The 24882-nt window shown below is 43.9% G+C and overlaps 1 protein-coding gene across 5 annotated transcripts in view; it reads left to right on the plus strand.

Moving 5' to 3' along the window:
* The first annotated feature begins 23862 nt into the window (after window positions 1-23862).
* The window catches only part of ST6GAL2 (ST6 beta-galactoside alpha-2,6-sialyltransferase 2), an 81887-nt gene continuing 80867 nt past the window's right edge, over window positions 23863-24882 (plus strand). For 4 of the 5 annotated variants that reach the window (XM_083501496.1, XM_083501491.1, XM_083501492.1 and 1 more), the window contains exon 1: window positions 24091-24442. The gene's annotated coding sequence lies outside the window, so the exon portion shown is untranslated. Of the gene's footprint in view, window positions 24443-24882 lie in introns of all 5 variants that reach the window. The other variant, XR_014525727.1, reaches the window with a different exon arrangement.

Raw genomic sequence — 24882 nt, forward strand, 5'->3', positions numbered from 1 at the left:
AAATAGGTTGACTGGAAGAGCTCAAACAGAATAACAATCTCCTAATGAGCCGAAGTTCAAATTCTGCTTCCAGTCATGTGTTTCGCTTTTACAAAGGAGAGCAGATCTTGCATTTCTAAATTTATTTCCTGCATACTTAAGACCACAGATTTTGCTGATTTTGGCCATAATGAGTGTCACAAACTCGTTGGACGTGGAGGAATGGTGGGAAGAACCTACCCCAGGGGAAGAAGGCTCTTCAGAGCCAGGGGATTGCTGGTGAGATGACAATGAGTGGTCAGAGGGAGAAGAGGGGAAAGACTTCAAGAAGGTCTTGGAAGCTGAAGAGATAATAGGGCTTTGTGACACAGAAGCTGAAGCAGGAGAGGAGGGAGGCCAAGAGGCAGGGATGAGTCTGGCTGCTGAAGAGGCAAGGGTGTCTTCCCCTCCTGCTGCGACAAGCAGAGACCCACTGGTCCCTCAGAACCAGGAGAGGCATGAAGAGGACAGAGAAGTTAGCTTCATGCAGGCACAGTCTCGGATTGCTTGGGGAAATAGCTGGAGAGGAGAGGACTTAGGCAGCTGTGCAGAGTCTCAGCAACTGCGTCCTGGGGGCAAGACCTACCGAAGAAGAGTTGCTGAGCTCATTGGACTTCACACTCCTGTGCAGATCCTGTTTTTTGCTAATAAAGAGTTAACTCTAACTTGCTAGGTGTGATTTACTGCTGGCTCGCTCCTGTCAATTAGTTTCTGTGCATCATAATTACCTTATGCCCTCCAGATGTTTCTGGACCACAGCTCCTATCATTATTAGCCATGCTGGCTGGGGTTGTTGGGACTTGTAGTCCAGAACCAGCTGGAGGGCACCATGTTGGCAATCTCTTGTTTATCTCATACACACAGCTAAAAGGGTTTCATAGTCTGTTGTGGGATATTTTAAAAACAAGCAATTACTCCAAGGTCTGCCTAGCCTGGAACCACCATGGGGTATTTCCTGCTGCATGTGTGTTGTAACAACAAATTGATATTTAGGTTTGTACTGCCAAAATCCAGAGCTAATTTCATCACCTGCTGATCTCCTTCCTTCTGGGTGTTTACTAAATAAAAGTTGCATGAAATAACCAGTCCTGTAAAGGTTCCAGTTTACAAGTTAGTTCTAGAGTCAAATTCAGCCAGTGGAAATAGATTAATTAACAGTTATTTGGAGGTGTCAGATTTTACATTAATCAACACTGTGCAGAGGTGTTGCTTTGTGGTAAACAAATGATCAATGATAAATTATATTGGAGTGATATTTAAACACAAGAAGGGACAAACAATAGACGTTTATTTGTCTTTCAGGCCTAAGTAGTCAATGAATATTAATGTTTTTAATGAAATAACTTTGAAGTGGCATTTATTATCTCTCTTTTGCTCAGAGAAAGCTGACATAGTTTTTAAGGAAAATGCAGGTTTCAGGCACATGGGGCGAAGATATATATCCCAACAAGAATACCATGGGAGTTGTACGGGTTGGTTGTACATGGTTGTACATGGGAGTTGTACATGGTAAATGGCAAAGTTAAAGCTGTATTGGTTACATGCAACCCGTACAACTCCCATGGTATTCTTGTTTGGATATATATACATGTGAAAACATGAGGGATAAGTCAACACTTTATTGACTGGTAAAAGCTGGACACAAAACAAATATCAACACTTGACTTAAACACAAACAATGGACAACTGGAAATCAAACATCGTAAAAGACTTTTTGAGTAAATATGGGCATTCCTTGATTCCCCTTATCTTCCTCTGCTTCCTTCTCTGTGTTGATTTTTTACCATTTGAAGCAGGCACAATTATTCTGTAAACTATTAAGCACAGGAATGGAATTATATAAATAATTATGAATAGAATTATGATTTTTAGAAAGCAGAATGACACGAATCCTGATTTACTAGTAGCGTTCAGTATCACGTTCTTTCTGTTCTGTGAAGACGTCACTTTTCTTTAATCTGACAAGGAATTTTACACAAAATGTAATTTACACAACAACAGAGCTACAAGTTCCTGATCAGTGTAATCTTCAGCTATATGTTGTCCTTCTGTGCAACTGATTGTGATTTCAGAGCCACACATGACTTCCAGGTATTCGAAATGATTACCGTAAATAAGAAACATAATGGGGAAAAGAACCAAGTATGCATATTATCAAGGGGTACAGTCACACAGCCACTTATGCTATAGTCCCAATAGGACTCCTCACATCTCTTATATTAGCTATCCATGCAGGAAAAAGCAACTGCAGGATTTAATTAACTTGGCCCAGCACAGGAGTTTGAATTCCTGGCCAATCGACTGCATCTCTTGGGAGCAGAGAAGTATCAGGAACTAGAGGGAGGTTTGTAAGAGATGGCAAAGGGTTGACAGTCTTGGATATAAAATTATTTCCTTATAGAAATAGGTGCTTCAAAGAGTAAGAGACTAGCATGGACCTGAATTCTACCCACCTTCTGACAGTTGATATATGGCATAGCCAATAGTTCATTTACAGATTGCAATGGGAAAAATTCAATCTCCACAGAATGTTTAATTCTGAGGGACTCCGCTTCTCAGCTCCCCCCACTTGTGACAATTGTTGCTATTCAATGAATATTCACAGGGGGGAGTTAATTTCAGGGAACATAAATGAGAGGTTTTCACATTTCTAATCATTAAGGTTACCGCCTCAAAATGTAGTGTTTTTCTTTTAGAAAATTGGTGTTTTTAATGGGTTCTCAGAACTATTCACTGTGTGTGTGTGTGTGTGTGTGTGTGTGTGTGTGTGTGTTGGTGTTGAGGGGGCTCAATATCAATGGACAGGAATACGAATCAAGATTTTTACAGACAAGCAAGGCCAGTTGATTTCATGACTGGCAGGTGAATGTGTGAGTTAATTTTTTGGGCAGCATGATATCAGGTCCTAAGGGAGTTCTCTATGGTCTTGTATGAATGAGTCATCACCAATCTAAGGATGAATACAGTGGTACCTCGGGTTACATACGCTTCAGGTTACATACGTTTCAGGTTACAGACTCCGCTAACCCAGAAATAGTACCTCGGGTTAAGAACTTTGCTTCAGGATGAGAACAGAAATCGTGCTTCGGTGGTGCGGCGGCAGCAGGAGGTGCCAGCTTCCTCCACTTGGGCAACATTCTTGAGTACAGTGGTGCTTCAGGTTAAGCTAAAGTCGTGCTTCAGGTTAAGAACAGTTTCAGGTTAAGAACGGACCTCCGGAATGAATTAAGTACTTAACCTGAGGTACCACTGTACTCAAGAATGTTGCCCAAGTGGAGGAAGCTGGCACCTGGCTAGTAGTTGCTTAGATTTTCCAAATCTAGAGAGTTTCTTGAGGAATGGTTTTACTGCCCCCTCTCCTCTCAGACATATCTTCTCTCCCTCAATAAAAACAAACAACAACCCCAATTAAAACAACAATGTTGTCTGTAGGCAGGCAGAAATGTGACAGCCAGCCTAACAATATCTAGGTAGATGACAGCCTTTCAGAAATGGTTAGGGAGGAATATATGAGACATGTTAGCACATGTATGAAAATATCAACATTCTTGAATTATTGGCCTTTATAGCCACGGTACGTTTCCTTTTCTGACTGATGCATACTGTTTAATGTGGTAGAAAATGTTATACAAAATCATGTCACTTTCTCTCGCTTGATTATTTTACAGAAGCTTTCTTTTGGCCTTCTTTTGGCATGCATTTGGAAAATGTGATTTTTTTTTATCAGTTAACCTTTTCAGCAAGAGAAATTGAGACCATAGCTCATCCGTAATGAGTTCTATTATACACAATTTCATGTAAAGCGCAGGGCAAAATTAATGTTTGTAAAATATTTTATGTAAAATGTTTTGACCAATATTCATCGCTCAGAAGGGTATTCAGCCAGTTTTGAGGCTCGGATTGCGCATGACAGTTGCTTCACAATGACGAACTCAATGTGACTTACTTCCAAATAGACTTGGATAGATTTGCACTGTTAGGCAATCCTATATTGGGAATTGATGTGTGTTGCTTATGCACAGATGTTTGGAGAAAGGAGCCCCAATCTTGATAGACGTAAACCCCTAGAACGTACCGTATTTTTTGCTCTATAAGACTCACTTTTTCCCTCCTAAAAAGTAAGGGGAAATGTGTGTGTGTGTTATGGAGTGAATGAAGGATGTGCAGCTATCCCAGAAGCCAGAACAGCAAGAGGGATTGCTGCTTTCACTGCGCAGCGATCCCTCTTGCTGTTCTGGCTTCTGAGATTCAGAATATTTTTTTTCTTGTTTTCCTCCTCCAAAAACTAGGTGCATCTTGTGGTCTGGTGCGTCTTATAGAGCGAAAAATACGGTACTTTGTATAGTTAAGCATTTAGCTCTATCCTCAGTACAGTGTGTTTTGTTATATTGCTATGGCCAGTGGCTGATATTTTAAAAATAAGATTCTGTGTATGTATGAAAGATATTCCTGAGTCAGGAATAGAAAGTAGAGCTTTAAGAACTTAATAACCCGTACTTGAAAGCAAATTTGTGTTTCAGCCACTAATCTGGAGTAACTCAAATGATGCTAATGTTGGGGGCGGGAATTGAAATTAACAAATAAAAATCGAGAGTTAAGGAGTAGGGATATTAATTTATGAAAATCTCAGTGCTGGATTTACTATGCACATGGATTCCCCACCACCACCACCAAATTCCTGTTTTGCTCTTTGATCTCATGGGAAGAAAGGTTTTTTTCCAGAGTCACTAAAAATAAGAGCAATTACTGCATAGACTATAAGCAAAACAGTATATGAATATACAGGTTTCCTAAAGCAGTCAGATACATAGAAACAACGCATAAATTAATAGAGTTAGCGAGTTTGACGGCCAAAATAAGGAATATTGATTTTTTTAAAAAAAGAAGCAAGTGGGAATGCCTTTGAAGAATATTTAAAGAAAGATGACATTAAGGTAAACTGGCAAGTAAGATGAGCCTATGATCAGCAGTAGACAAGGCAAGTGATGGGAAGGGATGAAAAAGGATGGTAAAATAAAGGAGATGTAGCAAAATAAAGAATGTGATATAGGATGTCAGTGAAGGATAGGTTGGGAATAAGACTATGGATAAGACTATGGCAAAATGGTGAATATATGTAAAACATAATCTGAAAAAATGCATACATAAAATTCAAAAGAAAAGAACAGAAAAGAAACAATGCATATAATTGGTTGAAAATAGTGACTCATTAAAATATAATACTATGCTGCTGAAACATGATTCCACATAGGGAATGAAGCTCTTATGCATATCAGGCATATAATTTTGTTGTTGTTTTCAAAATTGCATATGAAATTGCATATAATTAGGCTTTGCTTATAAAGCAATAATAATAATCCAGTATAAGTGGATATTTATAGAATAGTCAGTGCAATGTGGACAAATCTTGATTAGGTTAGAATTGCTGGATTCTGTTTAGAATCAATTGCTCCTCCATCTTCATGAAAGCAGCTTCTTTTCCCATCCCTACTACGGAGTTTCCACCTCAGTTGATTATACTAAGCTCTCAGGCTGTGGTTGTGGTCCATGAGCTTCATTCAGGTAGTCTACGGCTTGTCTCTAAAAATACAATTAAAAACCATACAGCCTCTGGCACAGTCGTTTGAAATTGCTACAACAGACAGAGAAACTATCAAGTGGTCCTCCAAGATCTTCAACTATTTCCAAGTGGACCACGGGACATAATGCTTGGGGAGTATGCGCCCACAGAGGCCTTCCCTGGTGCCCACACGGGTACCCCCTCCCCTGCTGAAATTAGACTGGAAAGAAGCCTTCTGTTGTAGCCAACGTAATAGGTTGTTGTGTGGCTGGTTTGGGTGCATGAGCGTGTGGTGCTCACAATATTTTCGCTGGTTTGCAGATGTGCCCAAGGGCCGAAAAGGTTACATAACTATGGTAGACACCTCTTCCTACACACCTTGTCAGCTCCCAAACACCTTGGGAGTCGAACGTTCCGGCTCCCGAACAATCGAAGCCTGGCCTTTGGCTTGGAGTCAATTTGATTCCCTCCCCCTCTTTCTTTTTTCTTTTTCCTTTCTCCTCCTGTGCTGAGGCCGCATTTTAATTGTTTTAATGTTTTAATGTAGTATTTTAATCTTGTTTTTAAGTTGTATTCATTCAACTCGTTTTTATTATTGGTTGTTAGCTGCCCTGAACCCGGCCTTGGCTGGGGAGGGCGGGGTATAAATAACTTTATTATTATTGTTGTTATTATTATTATTATTAGTGAGTGTTTCGGTTTTCAAACATTCTTTGGGAAGCCAAATGTCCGGCAGGGCTTTCGCAGCTTCCGATTGGAAGCAGGAGCTTCCTGCGGCCAATCAGGAGCCGTGCTTTGGAAGTCAAACATTTTGGAAGTTGAACGGACTTTTGGAACGGATTCTGTTTGACTTCCGAGGTACGACTGTATAATATTTGTCTCTGTATCACCACAAATTAGAGTGTAATGTAGCCCAGGGGCGAATGAAGGCGTCGTGACACCCAGGGCGGCAAACCGCTATGTACAGCGCATGTGCGGCATCGCTACCTACAGCGCATGTGCTGTACATAGCGGTTTGCCAACAGCGCTGCTACAGCACCGTACGGACAGTGCTGGGATCCTCTGTTCGCGGCTGCAGCTGCGAACAGAGGATCCTACACATGCAGTGTCACGTTCATATGGAATCTGGAGATTAGCACATTTTTCTTCTTTGCATCAGATTATGACTCCCCACCCCTACCCCCCAAAAGTTATGTCTAAACAATTGCTGCTCAATTTCCTTTTGTTCAGATATTGTGGTCTTGGTGTGCTCTTCATACTTTCAACTTAGTAGGACATATGGATCTTGCACTATCTTCCTGCTAGCAAGCATATTTCATCACGACAAGTTTAAAGGGCAGAGGAAATGCTTCCTTCAGAGATAAAACTTTCCCACATACCAGGATATTAAAAAGGGAAATTGATTTACACCCTTTCCCTAAGAACAGGATATTAATCCTTTGTAAGCAAATGTACTTCCAGATACAATTACAGGTCCAGCATTCCCGTGAAGCACCAACAGTTTTATCTGCACCTACTTTGTCCAGAAATTGAAGTGATTATTGCTGCACACAGTAATTATCTTAACATGTGGTGTGATGCTGATTAAATGGAGTCTGCAAGTGACAAGTATATCAGTGGACAAACTTAAAGCCCTTTGATTTCAATGAGTCTAAGCATGAGCAAGTCTGGATCCAATCCATTATGTTCCAAGTTTCCCAATCATATTTACTCCAGTTAATTGGAGTGCCTTGTGTGTCTCTGCCATCAGCTTGCATCCATCTGTTAATTTTACCTTGTAAAACAGATTTCGCTACTCCACAGAATAGTAATATTAGTAAGACAAACCGTAGTCATGAGAATATTCACAAAACCTTCAGATTCATTTTGCAAAATAAAATCTGACTTAATGTGGAGCATGACTTGAGGAGGGGAACACCTGAGGCGAGGACCCAAATTTACTTAAATGTAGGGTTGCGACAATCAGTGGTGGAGCAAGCCAATCGGGCACCTGGGGCTGCACCCAGGGGCGGGGCCAGCTGCCTATGTGGTGGTGCCAGCCGGGGCAGGACGCTCTGTGGGGCCCCCGAGGAGTCTGCCTGCCTCCTCCCTCCCTACAGCTAAGGGGGAGGCAGCGGGTGGACTGTTGGGGGTAGCGCGGAGCCTGCAGGCACCCAAGTCACCACATTACTCCCAGGACAGACACGTGGCTCGGGCACGCTGCAGGCCCCACTGTGAGTGCCGCCCAGCATTTTGTCACCCCCCCCTCAGTGATGACACCTGGGGCAGCCCACCCCCACCCCTGTCGCCCCTGGCGACAGTGACTATATAATAGTAATAGTAGTGATTGTTGTCATCACTATTTTGTGGGAGGCATTAAAGGGCTTAAAAGGTAAAGGTAAAGGGACCACTGACCATTAGGTCCAGTCGTGGCCGACTCTGGGGTTGCGGCGCTCATCTCGCTTTATTGGCCGAGGGAGCTGGCGTACATGTGGCCAGCATGACTTAAGCCACTTCTGGTGAACCAGAGCAGTGCACGGAAACGCCGTTTACCTTCCCGCCGGAGTGGTACCTATTTGTCTACTTGCACTTTTATGTGCTTTCGAACTGCTAGCTTGGCAGGAGCATGGACCGAGCAGCGGGAGCTCACCCCGTTAAAGGGCTTACCGGAATGTTAAAGTGCATAAAAGTGCTCTTTTAAAAAGTGGGCTTTTTGCAGTTAGAAAGGTGGCAGAAAATCCGCTAGAAAGTGTGGGATGAATGAATCGTTAATGGGAAGGCATATAAGCACCCTGAAAGCAAATGAGGATAGATGCAGGTTCATCCTCCTTGTTAAATACCCACCCAGGAAACAAATCAGAACAAATGCTCTATAAAGACAGGGAATAGTTTAACCACCGTGTGCAAGCAGAGCAGGATGAATGCTGGATAAACAGGTTGTCTGGAGGAGCCCAAAGTAGCAGCAACATGGTGTAGATATCAAAAAGAAAGGCAACATAAATTAGATTTTTATAGCTACAAAAGACATGGTGTCTCTCTGAAACTTCAGTATTTGCATGTAAATTCTTGTCCCCTTTGTAATATCTATTTTCCAGCAACTCTTCTGATCTTTGCTGATCCTCTCCTCTGATTAAAATCTTTGTTTTTCCCAACAACCTCCTCCCCACAGGCCTGCCTTAGATCTCTCTCTCTTTGCCGTAGTGACTTGGCAATTATTGATCCTTTTTTGTTATTAAGAGAACTTGCTTTCAGGTTGCATTTGTCTGAGATACATATGGAAAATCAGGCTGCTGCTTTCTTTTACAAGACGTGCCAAAATCTTCTATAACTTTTTGAGGAAACGTAAGCTCCTTTTTGAAAGCTTATTTCATAATGCACAATCCAGGGCGGGTGGGGTGTAATTTGGTGTTTTGAATCGTACTGATCCTACACAAATTTCTTCCCTTTGTCAGCAAAATGCAGTAAATATGTTAAGTGGATAAAGTACTTAAGAGGGGATTTGTGATCTTTGTTTCATTTATGTACGGTGGTTTCTTGCAACAATTGAACTCTTTCTTTTTCTTTACGGTCATATTTTTGATTCACATTTTGCTTTATTACATTTAGGAGTCTATTATTAAATCCCCCCCCCCTTTTTAAGAACATACATCTCTTTTTTCATTTGAATTTCACATTGCTTTGTTTCATGTTATTTATTCAAAACTACGTATGTGTAAACTCCCCCCCCCAAAAAAAAACAAATATTGCAAAACCTCCAATTGCTGGAGTTAATTAACAGTACAATATTGTCATCTTAAACAGTTACTCTAAATTAACATGGCCGATAGCCCAGATCTAGAGGTCGGAAAATGAAGCAATGAGCCTCTCCATCTATAGCAACAAACTTTATGTGTTATTCCCATTGTGGGTTGGGATCATGCATGCAGCAATGAACAGATATCAACAGTGACAAACTTCTGTGGCGAGAGGGTGTGTGTGATTGACATAGTCAAGATGGACACCAGCACCAGCCTATCTGCACAAGGCTAGGTCCCAGGTCAACACTGGTAGTAGCTGCATACAAAAGGCCTTGTATCTACTTGGACTGCCTCTGTGAGATGGGTATTTTGGGGCACTGTTTTACAGTTCTTCTGTTATCAACCTACCGTCTTGTGTCCATAGAGTGGCATTAGAAGACTGTGTTTTGGTTCCTTGCACTATGGTGTATCACAAGGCGCAATGTTGTCCCCTGCGCTTTTTAACTTCTATCTGCAGCCATAAGGCATACCACAATGCCTTATGCCAGGCATAGGCAAACTCGGCCCTCCAGATGTTTTGGGACTACAGTTCCCATCATCCCTGACCACTGGTCCTGTTAGCTAGGGATCATGGGAGTTGTAGTCCCAAAACATCTGGAGGGCCGAGTTTGCCTATGCCTGCCTTATGCTCTCAGCAGAAAGGTAGGTTGCATGGCAAATCTCTTTAGATGATAGGTTCCCAAAATGAAAGAAACGGGAAAGGCAATTCAAGAAGGTTATTTGTTTGAGCGTTAGATGATTGAAAACTGTTGTAACAAAGGCCATTTGGTTAGAGTTATATGAGTGTTTGATAATTTCTGCTCTTAATTTTAGGACTTGCAAATAATGTTTATAGATGCTATGATGATTGCAATTTTCTGAGGTCATAAGTTGTTCCTTAATAGTTCAGTAAAGTTAATTGGATAGATATTGCTATTAATAACCATGAATGCTGATTCACTAGACAGGCAAATGGTTTGCCTATCTAGTGAATTAGAACTCATGAGGACTTTATTATCATTAAAAACTACATACTAAAACTACACCATGCATTTATTACGTCACTATTATATGTACTTAAATATATTATATTACCTATTGACAGCTTTGGGTGGGAGCAGGAAGAAGACCCTGTTATTAGACTGGGGACTCAGCTACATTCGTAAAGATAATGCGTTTTATTTACATTATAACACTGTGACACCAGATGGCGCTGTGGAGTCCTGTCTTTTGCCCACGGGATTTCCCTGAATGAAGTTTACAACGCATTTAACTGAATCACTTCCTTGATGTGTCCTAGGTGCAGAAAAGTTGCTTACTTGGATGAAACTCACGTTCAGCACCAAATGGAAGCACAGCCATTTGTGCTTCCATTCCCTGAACAAATGGCTTTTTGTGGAACGGATTCCCTTGGGAGATTGTGGACTCTCCTTCACTGAAGACTTTCAAGCAGAGGTTGGATCTCTCTCTGTCGTGGATGCTTTAGTTGAGATTCCAGCTTCGCAAGGGGTTGGACTAGATCATCCTCAGGGTCCCTTCCAAATCTACAATTCTATGCTTCTATGATGGCACCAGTCAGCTCTTTGGGGGCCTGGAACTCCAGAGGCAGAGACTCATCATGATAAATCTGATTCCTGTGATCAAGCCAGTTGCTATCAGCCATCCGGCACCTTGACTGAAGCAACAAGTTCAAGAGTCCCTCTATTTGTTGCTGGTTATTTGTCTGTTGGCAACAGGAACATCAGGTTGTGCAATCACATGACATTCAGGTTTTACTGTACAGTTAACACCATGCATGGACCCTAACTTAGCATGCCTCACACGGTGAAATTTCTGTACATTGGGTTGCAGTGAAAGGCACAGGACTGATTATTGTGGAAAGGTGACTATGCTAGTGGAAAAGAAATGGGAGGAAGCGGGTGGGACTCTACACCCACTTAAAATCAGCGTCAGTGTCTATGTGCCTTCTCAGTGGCAGCTCCCAGATTTTGGAAATCACTCCCTGGAGAAGTTAGATGGGCTCTCCCCTTGTCCTTCTGCCACCAGGTGAGGACTTTCTTATTCCAATAAGCTTTCGGGAACTGACTGCTTTTAATGAAAGCACTGGCGTCGTGCTGCTTTTATGGAAATTATTTGCATGGTTTTAATAGGTTTTCTTTTTTAAAAAGTACATATGGTATATTGTTTTAATTCTATCAATGTTTCATTGTTTTCTTCTTCTTTTATGTTTTTAAATGTTCTTATTTTTATCAGTAAGCCTCCTTAGGGGGAAAAGGTGGGGTAGATATAAATAAATTATCAATAAACACAATGAAAATAATAAATGATGCTAATAACTCAGCAGCAGACTGCCTTCTGGAAAATGGAATTTGAATCTCTCAGGCAAGACTGTGTCTCTACCTAGCAGCGTTCCCACCCTCAAGCAACACGTCTCACGTGATTTTCAAAAGTGTCAACGCGAAGAAAGATTGTCCCCACGGAAACATGAAAACCCATCCACACCTCAGGCGAAGTGATGATGGTGACAGGATATCACATTGAAGGTGGGCAGCATAGACTAGCATTCACTCCCGTGCTTCGGAACACGTGCCGTTGGTTGGAAGGCTGCTTGGAAAAGAAACAAGAAACAAGAAAACAAATCATAGCAGGAAACAAAGCACGACAAACCGCCCACTCCATCTTTTGTTGAGCCAATCCAATAGTGACACAACTGGTGGTATAAACTGGCAATTCACACCTTTTATGCCATAGGGTAATGCTATCAAGGTAAAGGTAAAGGGACCCCTGACTATTAGGTCCAGTCGTGACCGACTCTGGGGTTGCAGCGCTCATCTCGCTTTATTGGCCGAGGGAGCTGGCGTACAGCTTCCGGGTCATGTGGCCAGCATGACTAAGCTGCTTCTGGCGAACCAGAGCAGCGCACAGAAATGCCGTTTACCTTCCCACCAGAGCGGTACCTATTTATCTACTTGCACTTTGACATGCTTTCAAATTGCTAGGTTGGTTTAACCCACAGCGCCACCCACGGTCCACATGCTATCAAAAGCAGTGTCTATCTTTGCAATGACCGATCCTCAGGTGCCATCTTCTTAAGGGGACTGAGGTGTTGCCCATGCGCAACGTCATACAACGACCTGACATCACACGTGCAACACCAGGCAGCAAAGCCAAACGCCCTCTGGATATTGAGGGGGCTTGGAGGAACTGCCTTGGCCCCTAGAAGTTGGTGCGCCTGCCCCCAATCCATCCCGGAGCCCTAACATTTAGAATGGGTGGAGAATCTCGCAGGCTTCTCTTTCTGTTCCTCAGGCCACACTCACTCTGCCCAGGCCACACCACTCACAAGCTTTGCTTTGTACTGTGACTATTTTTGCCTGGCTGAAATGTGTCCCTGAACCCTGCTTGTCTGGAAGGATTGAGTGTTGTGTGTGAAGGAACGAGCCTACTGCACAAAGATAAATTTCCCCCATGACAATTTATCAAGCTTCTGGTATATATTTCTAGTGGCTAACACAAGGGGCTTGGCAATTCACAATATGATAGCCAGGCACCAACCACAAATGTTTCTGGATAACTGTAATGGATTTGGGGGGAAAGGACCAGTCAGCACAGAGCGATTATGGCAGTGTAGCACACCATATTAAATCAGATATTATTTTGCAAAATGAGTCTGAAGGTTTTGTGAATATACTCCTGTATACTGTTGTTCTGGCTAATGTAACTATTTTTAGTGTAATCCATTATAACTCGTACGGATGAGAGAAGGATGAACGAATCTTTGGGGTAGCGGGTCTGCAATGTGGCCAGAGTTCAGCAAGTTCCAGTGGCTGATAGCTATGAACAGGACCTTGTTTTAAGCAGAACATCAGGTTACAGGAAATGTAACATTCCTTGGGAGTTTAAACTGCATGTTCCAAGATAGCTGTGCCCATTTTCCTAGGCCGTAAAGGTACTGTGATGGGGACAGAGATGATAACCTTGTGTTGTACAGCTGAGAGCTCTTCAATAATTGAAATCAATAAATATTTTTGAAAACTGGTACCACTCCCTTGGTCTCTGTGCCTTTCCTCTTTGCTTCAGGTTGCGTTTATGACAGCAGGAGCCATACAACACACTTTGATGTGTGGTCAGTCAGGCCCCATCCCAGCTGAACTGCTGCTGCTTGACAAAGACTTTTTCTATTCCATAAGGCTTTTAATGTATTATGCCTGTTAATAACTTTTTACCCGAGGCTTTCATTTGTTTTAAACCCCGTGTTCTTTTGTTGGTCTACTGATCGTTGTGTAAAACATTTTGTGGCCAACTCTGGTGAAAAGCGATCTGTGAATATTGGAAATAAATACATAAATGTGAAGAGAATACTATTTATAAAGTTTACTGGCAGGCAAATGTAGAACAGAAGTGCTAATAACCATTGTCTGGAAATATCTCCTATTCATCGCAGCAGATTCTGCAAACCATACGGCAGCCTCTGCAGAGAATATAGCCTAGATGGAGAATAGAAAGGGTGTGGGTGTAGAAACTCTCCTACAGTAGAAAGTGAAAATTTACATCTGTTGCCCTGCCTACTTTTGTCTCTGGCCATGCCCACCATTGCCATGTGGACCCCAGAAGGTTGCCTGTAAGGGAATGTGGCCCTCAGACTGAAAAGTTTCCCCTCTCTGACGTAAGATGTTGCGATATATGGAAGCCCCACATGAAACACTCAGGAGTCAAGCTGCAATTTAAGTAGGGCTGTGTTCCAACTGCAGTCTTGCATCATCCAGGAATCAGCATAAACAGGTGGGATTACATACAGGGAAGAAGGCTGTGTGGGGAAGTCAAACATACCTCTTTATACTAACTGGCTATAGACCAATTTGGCAACGCCCCATGTCTCATGCTCATAGGAGCCAACTTCAAGGGGCCAAGGGGTCTTCAGCCTCCTTTATAAAATATTTGAGGGCCTCCCACAAAGTAGATAGGCACTGGCTTTCAAATAGGGTATGTGCACCGCATCATGTGATTAATTATTTGGGGCTAAGTTTACCAGGGGGTTCCCCCCTCAATATTTTATTCAAATTGGCACCTCTGCTCATGTTGCTGATTCACAATTCAGCGTGGGACCAATTCAGCATCAGCAGTTGACCTTTATGCGCCGCCCAAGACCATTCTCTGAGTCACTTCTGGAGTGGCACCCTTCATGTTAAGGATTTCTATACTTATTTCCAATGTATCTCCTGCAGCAAGGTTAGGTATTCCAGGTCAGTTTGGTAAATGTTAAAGAGTTAAAATCCATTTGGTCTCAAGAAGCTTCTATGGCTTTAGCAAGGCTACTCCTGAATAAAGGTAAAGGTAAAGGGACCCCTGACCATTAGGTCCAGTCCATTAGGTCATGGCTGACTCTGGGGTTGCGGCACTCATCTCGCTTTATTGACTGAGGGAGCCGGCATACAGCATCCGGGTCATGTGGCCAGCATGACTAAGCCACTTCTGGCGAACCAGAGCAGCGCACGGAAACGCCATTTACCTTCCCACCGGAGCGGTACCTATTTATCTACTTGCACTTTGATGTGCTTTCAAACTGCAAGGTTGGCAGGAGCAGGAACCGAGCAACGGGAGCTCATCCCATTGTGGGGATTCAAACCACCGACCTTCTGATCGGCAAGCCCTAGGCTCTGTGGTTTAACCCACAGCACCACCCGCATCCCTTACTCCTGAATAGACGGGTTTTAATATAATGGGACCCACATACAGTGATTTTCCTAAGATCTCAAAGTGTTGAGCCTCAAAATAATCTTTTTTAAGACAGGCCAGTATTGTTCTCCCAATAGCACAGATGGGGTGCTGAGGGTAAGTATTAGTAGTTGAGTTCAAGGCTCAGCATAGATTTCATAGTGCAAACCCTAACAAGGAATGTGGAAGCTGTGGCCCTCCAGATGTTGTTGGGCTACAACTTCCATCATCCTTGACTACTGGGGCTGATGGGAGTTGGAGTCCCACAACATCTGGAGGGCCACAACACCGAGGCATCCCAAACCTAAACTTGACCTTGAGCTCCGGTCAATCTCTCATGCCGAATTAAACACATTTAAAACCTTGGCTGTGCCAAATGTGCATTTATTTTATTTTCCTTCTATTTAATTTCCTCCCACACTTACTGATTTTATACAGATACACATTGCAGTTTCTTTTGTTCCCAAAGTTAATTGGTTCCTCTCAGTGGACATTGAAAATAATTAATTAAACTGAAGATCTGCAAGCTTAAAATACCTCTCAAATTCAAAGAGACCACTTTTAAATGGCCAGCTTTCTCTTGAATACCTCCCAACTGCAGATCTCATAATGCATTTTTTCTGGAGTTGCGTCAAATCAGGTCTCTTTTAATGTGTGCCAAGTGCAGCCATGGGATTGGATCTCACAACATCTTTTTCTTTTTCACTTCAAAGCAGCTGTCTGAGGCTACAGATTTAATCAGGAAGCAGTGTTGATGTTCGGGGGGGGAGGGAGGGGTGAACATATTTCCATCATGCCATTTTCCTATTCAAATCACCCCCCATAGCTGCTGTTAGCTCTACTGTGGGGAAAGGTCGAGTACAATACACATAACTACTGTCTCTTTACCTCCGAGAAGCTAATAGGTTTTGGGGACAGGGGAAACAAACAACCATTGGGCAACAGTAATAAATAGTAAGGGAAAAGGTTAAATTGTTGCTTGATCAAATTAGCAGTCCCAGACAGCTCTGGCGTTAAAAAAGGAAGCTGGAAGATCCAGTCATGTATTGCCAGCATCACCTATAATATCTGTTTGGCACTCATGTGACGCTAAATTCAAATGGCTTGAAGCAAATTGCAAAAAAGAAATAAGTGGGCAATCTGATTTGAGCAACAGTAACCGGTCCAGCTCTCTCTGAAAACACAACTGAGTGGCAGTGAAGGATTTGGGGGTGAAAGGGACACATGTTTCTACGTCTGGTAGCAAATACAAAAAAAACCCTGTGGCGATCACACAGGGTCTCCGGACGTTTAACGGTCTATTGATCCCTGTGCCACCACCGTGCTTGTTCCCCGCTGCCACCAACCCGTTACTCTCGGGTACACACTGAATCCAGACAGTTGTTAAAATTGAACCAAATAAACAAGTTTATTTTATAAACATTAACAAGTTTATGGTTTCTCAGATAATATTCCTGTCAGTATCTTAACTTTAGTTTCTTTACCAGCCTAAACCTTCCTAATACCTTCTGACTGATTATCTCAACTGTTTGACTCCTCTTAACAGATTCTCTCACTCTCTCACATCGGACTAGCCCAACGCACAGACTTATCCTCTCTGTCTCTTCTCCAACACTTCTCAACCACCCTAACTCTAACTCTAACTCCTCCCCTTGGGTTCCCATTGGTTAGTCATTTTACAATTAGTTAACCCTTTCCTTATGAACCCAGTATGATGTCACACACCTAGGAGGGCCAACGCCACAACAACCAACACCATTGGCTTATTATGCTTAAGGCTTCCCATTTCTAGAGCACATTTCAAGCAGGTAGAGGTTTGAGGGAAGGGTGCAGATGGGGCAGTAGACAAGGACAAAAACTCAAGACCTAGAAATGTAGAAAAGCAAGAAGGGAATGGAAATTAAGTATGGCTGTTGCCCATATACATGCTTCTACCATTTGTTGGGCATTTCATTATCCACCCCATAAAGCTTGTAAAATGCATTAGTTTCCTAAAAGCACAAAACATTTCCTGAAGTTGGAATCCAGTAATTGCATCCCTGTTCTAAAATTTCGCTTTGCCAGCTTCTAAACGCTTAGCAGTTCTGTAGGTGTAGCTTCCACCCCAATCCCTGAGCACAGCAAGATTCCAGGGGTTCCAGGTTATTGTTTCCTTTTGGAAATGAGGCACAGTAGAGACGGTGGTGTCTTTATGATATATGGTTTATTTACACATTTGTACAACCTGAGCCTATGCTGGAAGGGTTCACAATAATACACCTCATGAGATTCTTGCTTTTCCCATGGCCTCAGTCTTGGATGCCAGCAGAAATCAACCATGACCCTCTGGCCTTCTGCTCCAGCTTGCTAGTAGTAGTAGTAGTAGTAGTAGTAGTAATAATAATAATAATAATAATAATAATAATAATAATAATAATAAATATAATAAATTTTTATTGTTTATACCCCGCCCATCTGGCTGGGTTTCCCCAGCCACTCTGGGCGGCTTACAGCAAATTTAAAAACACAATAAAAGCATCAAACATTAAAAACTCCCGATACAGGGCTACCTTCAGATGTTTTCTAAAAGTTGTGTAATTCTTTATCTCCTTGACATCTGAAGGGAGGGTGTTCCACAGGGAGGGCACCACTACCAAGAAGGCCCCTGCCTGGTTCCCTGTAACTTTGCTTCTCACAGTGTAGGAACCAGCAGAAGACCCTCAGAGTCCGAGCTGAGTGATAGGGGTGGAGATGCTCCTTCAGGTATACTGGGTCATGGCCATTTAGGGCTTTAAAGGCCAGCACCAACACTTTTAATTGTGCTCGAAAATGTACTGGGAGCCAGTGAAGATCCTTTAGGACCGGTGTTATATGGTCCCAGCGGCCACTCCCAGTCACCAGTCTAGCTGCTGCATTCTGGATTAGTTGTAGTTTCTGAGTCACCTTCAAAGGTAGCCCCACGTAGAGAGCACTGCAGTAGTCCAAGCAGGAGCTAACCAGCCCCACTCTGGCGAGACAGTCTGTAGGCAGGTAGGGTGTCAGCCTGCATACCAGATGGAGCTGGTAAACAGCTGCCCTGGACGCAGAATTGACCTGCACCTCCATGGACAGCTGTGAATCCAAAATATCTCCCAGGCTGCAGACCTGGTCTTTTAGGCGCATGGCTGCTGCATTTAACCTACCACAACTATTTCTCACATGCCAACTGCAATTCTGAAAACAACAACTCTCCATCCAACTCTAAAACTCTCCTCCCTTTGTCTTTCTGACAACTCATCTTTAGTGAGCTATTACCAGCCTGCCCCCGCTGCTTTTTTTAACATTCTAAATTCAGTGTCTGGCACCCTGGAATTATAAGGGGGCTCCAGGACTTAGAAGGGGAGTCCAGACTCGCCTCAAACTCATAACAATATGCTATGTTGTTAAAAATACGTGCAAACAAAAAATGTGTAGGATCAGAGTGCCATCTTTCAACACATTTCAATGAAATGTCATATAATTAGATTTCTTTTCATATATAAACAGTCTGTTATGCATGGTTAAGGTCACTTCCAGGTGACCTGTTTATTAAGCATTCATCCTGATTTATTTGTTGAATGTAGAGAGGTTAGATAAATGTTGGCTATCATGCATTTTGGGGAAGTTAGATGATGTTGCATCAAACAGTATCCCACAATTTCTAGTTCATTTTCCTGTCACTTCTCACAAAAAGTCTGAAGTGGGTGGGGTTTTTTGTGGGGGGGACACACAATTTGGTTGGACAATAGCACAAAACCAGTTTAGTTCTGCAACCTGAATTTGTCAGTATGTGGTTGAATCTCACCTGAAAATGGTGACAGTCTGGAATCCTAAACCGAATACAAATGCTTCCCATGCCATAATAATAGAATGGGCTCCCACACAATGTTGTTAATTTGCATCTGGATATTTCCTGGGCAAATAAAGAGTTTTCTTCTGGTGACATGCACTAAGTGGCATTTGGTAAAAGCAGCAGAAAGATATCTCAGCTGAGTAGAATTTTAACTGTCTCCAGAATATCAAGCAGGATAAACATGCCCTCCTCACAGGTGCTCCCCTATAATTACAGTACAGCAAATCCTCCAATCTGACTTTGGCCCAGTGGTTTGATTTCTGCTCCACTTGATGAATTTCGTACAAGACTAGTATAGACATTGGATAGACTAGTACAATTATATGTCTGGGAAGCACTGCTAAAAACACACTGAGCTCTGGGATAAACGAGAATGGGGTAAACGAAGGGCAGTTTTCTTGACCTGCTGCAATTATGTGAAGGTCACAAAAGCAACTCGCTGCCTTTTTTCTTTCTTTCTTTTTTTTGCAGACGTAGCTGCTTTGGTGTTTATAATCACTGCTGATTTCTCCAGATCAAGGGCAACAGAGCCTTACTGCATATTGCATTTTTAGCACTGGGAACTGGGGAGTTAAATATATGTGTAGAAAAGCTTCTTTTCCCATCCTCCAGTCAATGTCTTGTTAGATTTAGCAAATATTCACAGGATGCTAATGCGGAGAATTATCTTCTGAGGACGTATCTTCTACGTTAACAGCAATTGCTTCCTGATAATTTTCCCGTTTAGAGATGTAGCGAAAAGAGAAGAAGAAAAAGTAATCATACCAACAAAGCAACCTGTTTAGAGTTGGTCTCATTTCTAATAGTCTGGCTTGCAGTGCAGTCCTTTCTTTAGTACTTCTGAGATGCAGCGCTCTCGAGAGCCTGAAGGTGAAAGATCTTTCTGTGTTACAAACACACAAAAGAGGAAGTGGAGAAGTCGGGAGTGAAAGGGAAAAAATAAATTGCACAAATAAAGATATGGACTAGAATGCAGTGACTGCAATATCCACCTGGCAACATACTCATTCGTCTATATAAATACTTGCAGAGAGAAATGTATAGACATATAACACCTGTAGCCATACAAGTACTTCAGTTTGTCACATTTTGAAGATGTTGCTGCTGAAGTCTACTAAGTCTGCACTCAAAGGGTTCAGGAAGCAATAGTGCAAACACACAAATTCTAATACAGAGATCAGTCTGCATTTGGACCCAACCTCTCCTATTCATTGGGACTCAGGTGGCGCTGTGGTCTAAACCACAGAGCCTAGGGCTTGCCGATCAGAAGGTCGGCAGTTCGAATCCCCACGACAGGGTAAGCTCCCGTTGCTCGGTCCCTGCTCCTGCCAACCTAGCAGTTCAAAAGCACGTCAAAGTGCAAGTAGATAAATAGGTACCACTCCAGCAGGAAGGTAAATGGCGTTTCCGTGCGCTGCTCTGGTTCGCCAGAAACGGCTTAGTCATGCTGGCCACATGACGCCGGCTTCCTTGGCCAGTGAAGTGAGATGAGCGCTGCAACCCCAGAGTCGTCCACAACTGGACCTAATGGTAAGGGGGCCCTTTACCTTTACCTATCTCCTATTCATTGCAGAGAACCCATTGGAAAGAACCAACTGGCCATGCAGAAAGGAAGACCAATAGGCAAAATAAAAAATGCTTATGTGTGATGCTCATGCAAGTGTCTAACAGTGATTTTAGGCATGCATGTTGATGATTTGATCATACAGTACAGTTATTCCAGGTGAAGTACTGCAGACAGCAAGTGCTGTCTCTGTCACCTTTGATAATTTCAAAGCAAGGGCTTAGTAAAGAAGGGCTCTTTCTTTCTTTCTTTCTATTTGTGCCCAGGTTCAGCTCCTGAACATATAGTAAGATGGCTAATGTGTATGGGAAGATCCTGGTTTAAAAAGAGGTAAGAATTTTCTTAGCTCCAGACAGTATATTCCTCACACCCTGTGACATCACTTCTGGGAGGATAAACAGGAAAGCAGAATGGAAATAACTTGCCTGCTTCTTACTTCTTCACATAATCATTCCTTCTGCTGAGCTGAATTTCAGACTTTAGGAGGGCTTGGGCTTTAGGCACCTGAATTAAGAAGCATCCAAATAAGAAGTCCAGTTTTCATGACATGACCAACACCTGTCAGACGTTAAGGCGCAGAGGACTCTTGCAATTATTTCCGCAACAAACTAATACAGCTACACAATCTCTGGAAGTTGCAGAATGGGTGCATACTGAACCTTCAGATTACCATTTAATTCCAATCTGATCTGAATGATGCAGGGATCCACATTTGACTTATATTTATATCACAACATCCTCAGAACACACTATTCGGGCACACAGATCCAAGGTATGTCTTAAGATCCATGCACATTCTATGCTGAAGTTGCATGTTCTTTGCTGCAAACACACTGGTGTTTGCCAACATGTACTGTGGCAATGTAAAGTAGGAAGAAAAAACAGTTGTGAAAACATGTCAGTCAGTATGAAGTCACATCCCAAACCACAACCCACAACCATGTTTTCAAATGTCTACACTTTCCATGAGCCTTGCTCAGGTGTTCTGAATTTGTCAATAATCCAGAGTGGATTGATATGAAAGTCTGAACAGAGTCTACTCAGCTACACACAAGGAGAGAAACTATGCTGCCAGTACAGTTGTTGATGATGATGTTCAACAAGTATACAACTTTGACAAAAGAAAAAGAGTAAACACAAAAGAAAACAAAAATACAATCACGGACATGAAAGGAATACATATCATTTTTAAAGTACTAAGTCTATATATGGTACACTTTTTAATAGAAGTTCAGTGAAAGAGCACTGGCATCTAATTGTAAACACACAGGCAAGGTTAAGTCATGGCTGGAAAAAGTAAAAGAGAAAAAGTACTAGTTAAAGGTGCTTGCAAAAATATCATAATTTGTAGGGGACGTTAATAATATGTGGATAACTATAAAGATATGTGTACCAAATGCCCGCATAATCTTCAGGCACCTGTGCAATTTTTAAGGCTTTATTAGGGTCCAAATTTAGACTTTCAGATCAAAAGACAGAGGCTGTAACTAGGCACAGAAATAATGACATTCTTCTCCCTCCTTTCCTTGCCGATTATGAGTGCTTCCTGGTAGGTGTTTATTGTGGGATCAATGCTGCTGCTCACATGGGCACGTTTTTCACAGTGCCCACGCAATGCCATTACCATCAACATGCCAGCCTGCATTCTCCCTCTTCCAATTAATCTGGATTCCCTCTTTCCATGGAAAACCCAGTAATTAAAAAAAATAAATCAAAACATGTAACCAACGGCCCCTTTGCAACATCTTCACGACCCTTTTGCTATTACAGTGGTACCTCGGGTTAAGTACTTACTTCATTCCGGAGGTGCATTCTTAACCTGAAACTGTTCTTAACCTGAAGCACCACTTTAGCTAATGGGGCCTCCTGCTGCTGCCGCGCCGCCGGAGCACAATTTCTGTTCTTATCCTGAAGCAAAGTTCTTAACCTGAAGCACTATTTCTGGGTTAGCGGAGTCTGTAACCTGAAGCGTATGTAACCTGAAGCGTATGTAACCCAAGGTACCACTGTATTAAGCCTCCCCCCATTAAAAAACCCCTGGAAGTGTTCTTTTATTAGCCATTAGCATTCAAAACATCTGGACAGGGCCAGTCCTGTATAAGGCTGCCTCAGATGTCTAATTTGTGGTGTCCTGAAACCCAGGAAATCATTAGCTATTCAGTTTAACTCTCTTCTGTGTGTGTGTGTGTGTGTACAGTGGTACCTCGGGTTAAGTACTTAATTCGTTCCGGAGGCCCGTTCTTAACCTGAAACTGTTCTTAACCTGAAGCACCACTTTAGCTAATGGGGCCTCCTGCTGCTGCTGCGTCGCTGGACCACAATTTCTGTTCTCATCCTGAAGCAAAGTTCTTAACCTGAGGTACTATTTCTGGGTTAGCGGAGTCTGTAGCCTGCAGCGTATGTAACCTGACGCGTATGTAACCTGAGGTACCACTGTATACAGTGCTTTTTTTTCTTAAAAAAATGTTTAGGGGTACTCTCATTTTGACTCAAGAAAACCACCATTTTATAGTTCAAATTGGGAAAAGGAAATACAGTAATTGGACAAAAGTACAAAGATTCACAAAATGTTTAGGGGTATGCATACCCCTGCGTCCCCCCCAGAAAAAAAGCACTGGATATATGTGTGTGTGTGCACACACACAAGGGATGCGGGTGGCGCTGTGGGTTAAACCACAGAGTCTAGAACTGCTGATCAGAAGGTTGGCGGTTCGAATTCCCGCAACGGGGTGAGCTCCCGTTGCTCGGTCCCTGCTCCTGCCAACCTAGCAGTTCAAAAGCACATCTAAGTGCAAGTAGATAAATAGGTACCACTCCAGTGGGAAGGTAAACGGCGTTTCCGTGCGCTGCTCTGGTTCGCCAGAAGCAGCTTAGTCATCCTGGCCACATGACTCGGAAGCTGTATGCTGGCTCCCTCGGCCAATAAAGCGAGATGAGCACCGCAACCCCAGAGTCCGTCAGGACTGGACCTAATGGTCAGGGGTCCCTTTACCTTTACACACACAGAGAGAAACTCCAGGGAGAGGCACTTGAAGGGTTCTTTGCCTCTGGCTCCAAAATGACTTAGTCGGCCATGGCTTGCGGAGGGTGGGCAACCATTTGCCACTCTGCCTCTGGCGGCAAAAAAATATTGAGGAGTGTGGGGGGGGGGAGGCATCTCACAAGGAACCCAAGCGACGTTCCCGTAAGGAAACGGGGCTGCCCCAGCCGCAGCTGCGCGCGTCAGTTTGGTCTCTCCCGTCCCACTTGGGCATATTGGGGTCCGTCCCCCTCAGCCCCAACTTGCAGAAGACTTTTGAGGGAGAAGCTGCTCGCTAGCCTTGGGCGCGGGAGACCATATGGGTGCGGCGCGGGAGAGGGAGAGACAGAGCGAGCAGTAGCAGCGAGTGCGCGCGCACACACACACACCCCACACACACCCCGAGAGACCACCGGCAGCATCCCCCAGTTTCGAGCGAGCAGCCCCACCCGGGCGCGCGCTCGCTCTCTCTCTCTCCCTGTGCGCAAAGGGGTTGCCCGCGTGCGTCCAAGTCTCCTCGGCCGCCCTTTCCCTCGAACAATGAGCAGGGGCCGCGCGCGCCACCACCCACCCCTCCCCTCCTCTCCCGTCCCTCACCGCTTCCCTCCCGCCCACAGCCCGGGACTAGGAGCCGGCGGAAGCAGCAGCAGCAGCAGCAGCTGCGGCAGTTCCCACCCCTCAGCAGCCACACAGAGACACCGGCAGCAGCAGCAGCAGCAGCAGCAGCAAGACGCGGCAACGGCGCCGGGTTTGGTTCAGTATGTCCACCACCGCTCGGCGCCGGCGGCGACCGAGGCTTGCAGCGGCCAGCCGGCAGCAGCGGCTGAGCTTCCCGGGTCTTTAACTTGACCCACTGCCGCCGCCGCCGCCTCCTTCTCCTGAGGTAGGGGAGGCAATGGTAATGAACTGACCCGGCGGCAGCGGCCAACCACCCAGCCTTCTTCTGCGCTCCCCACTCACGGTAAGGAGCGGCGAGGGAAGCGCGCGCTTTTCTCACCCTGCCGCCCACATACACCCACACACACAGACACCCGCCGTCCCGAGAGGCGGCGAAGTGAAGTCGACCCAGTCACAACAAACAGCAACAACCAACACAATATTTTCCAAAGGAGTCGAGGGAGAGAGAGGCGCTGCTCTTTGCCCAGGGAAGGAGAGGCAGGCAGGAGCGCGCGCGCGCGCGGTGGAGCCACACAGCGTGCAACCTTCACGGCCATGTGCAAGGAGGGGAGAAGGCGGGGGGGGGGAGAGCCGGGGTCAAAAGCGGGAGTCGCCCAGACAAGGGAGCTGTTTTTTGGGGGGGGACGGACTAATAATGCAGTGCCATTGAAGTGGGGAGGGCGTGGGAGATAGGAGGAGTTGACAGTTGGGCGGCTGGCAGGCAGCAGGAGGAGCTGGGGGAGG

The sequence above is a fragment of the Podarcis liolepis genome, assembly GCF_965112155.1.
Source record: "Podarcis liolepis genome assembly, chromosome: 4".
In the NCBI taxonomy this organism is placed as follows: domain Eukaryota; kingdom Metazoa; phylum Chordata; class Lepidosauria; order Squamata; family Lacertidae; genus Podarcis; species Podarcis liolepis.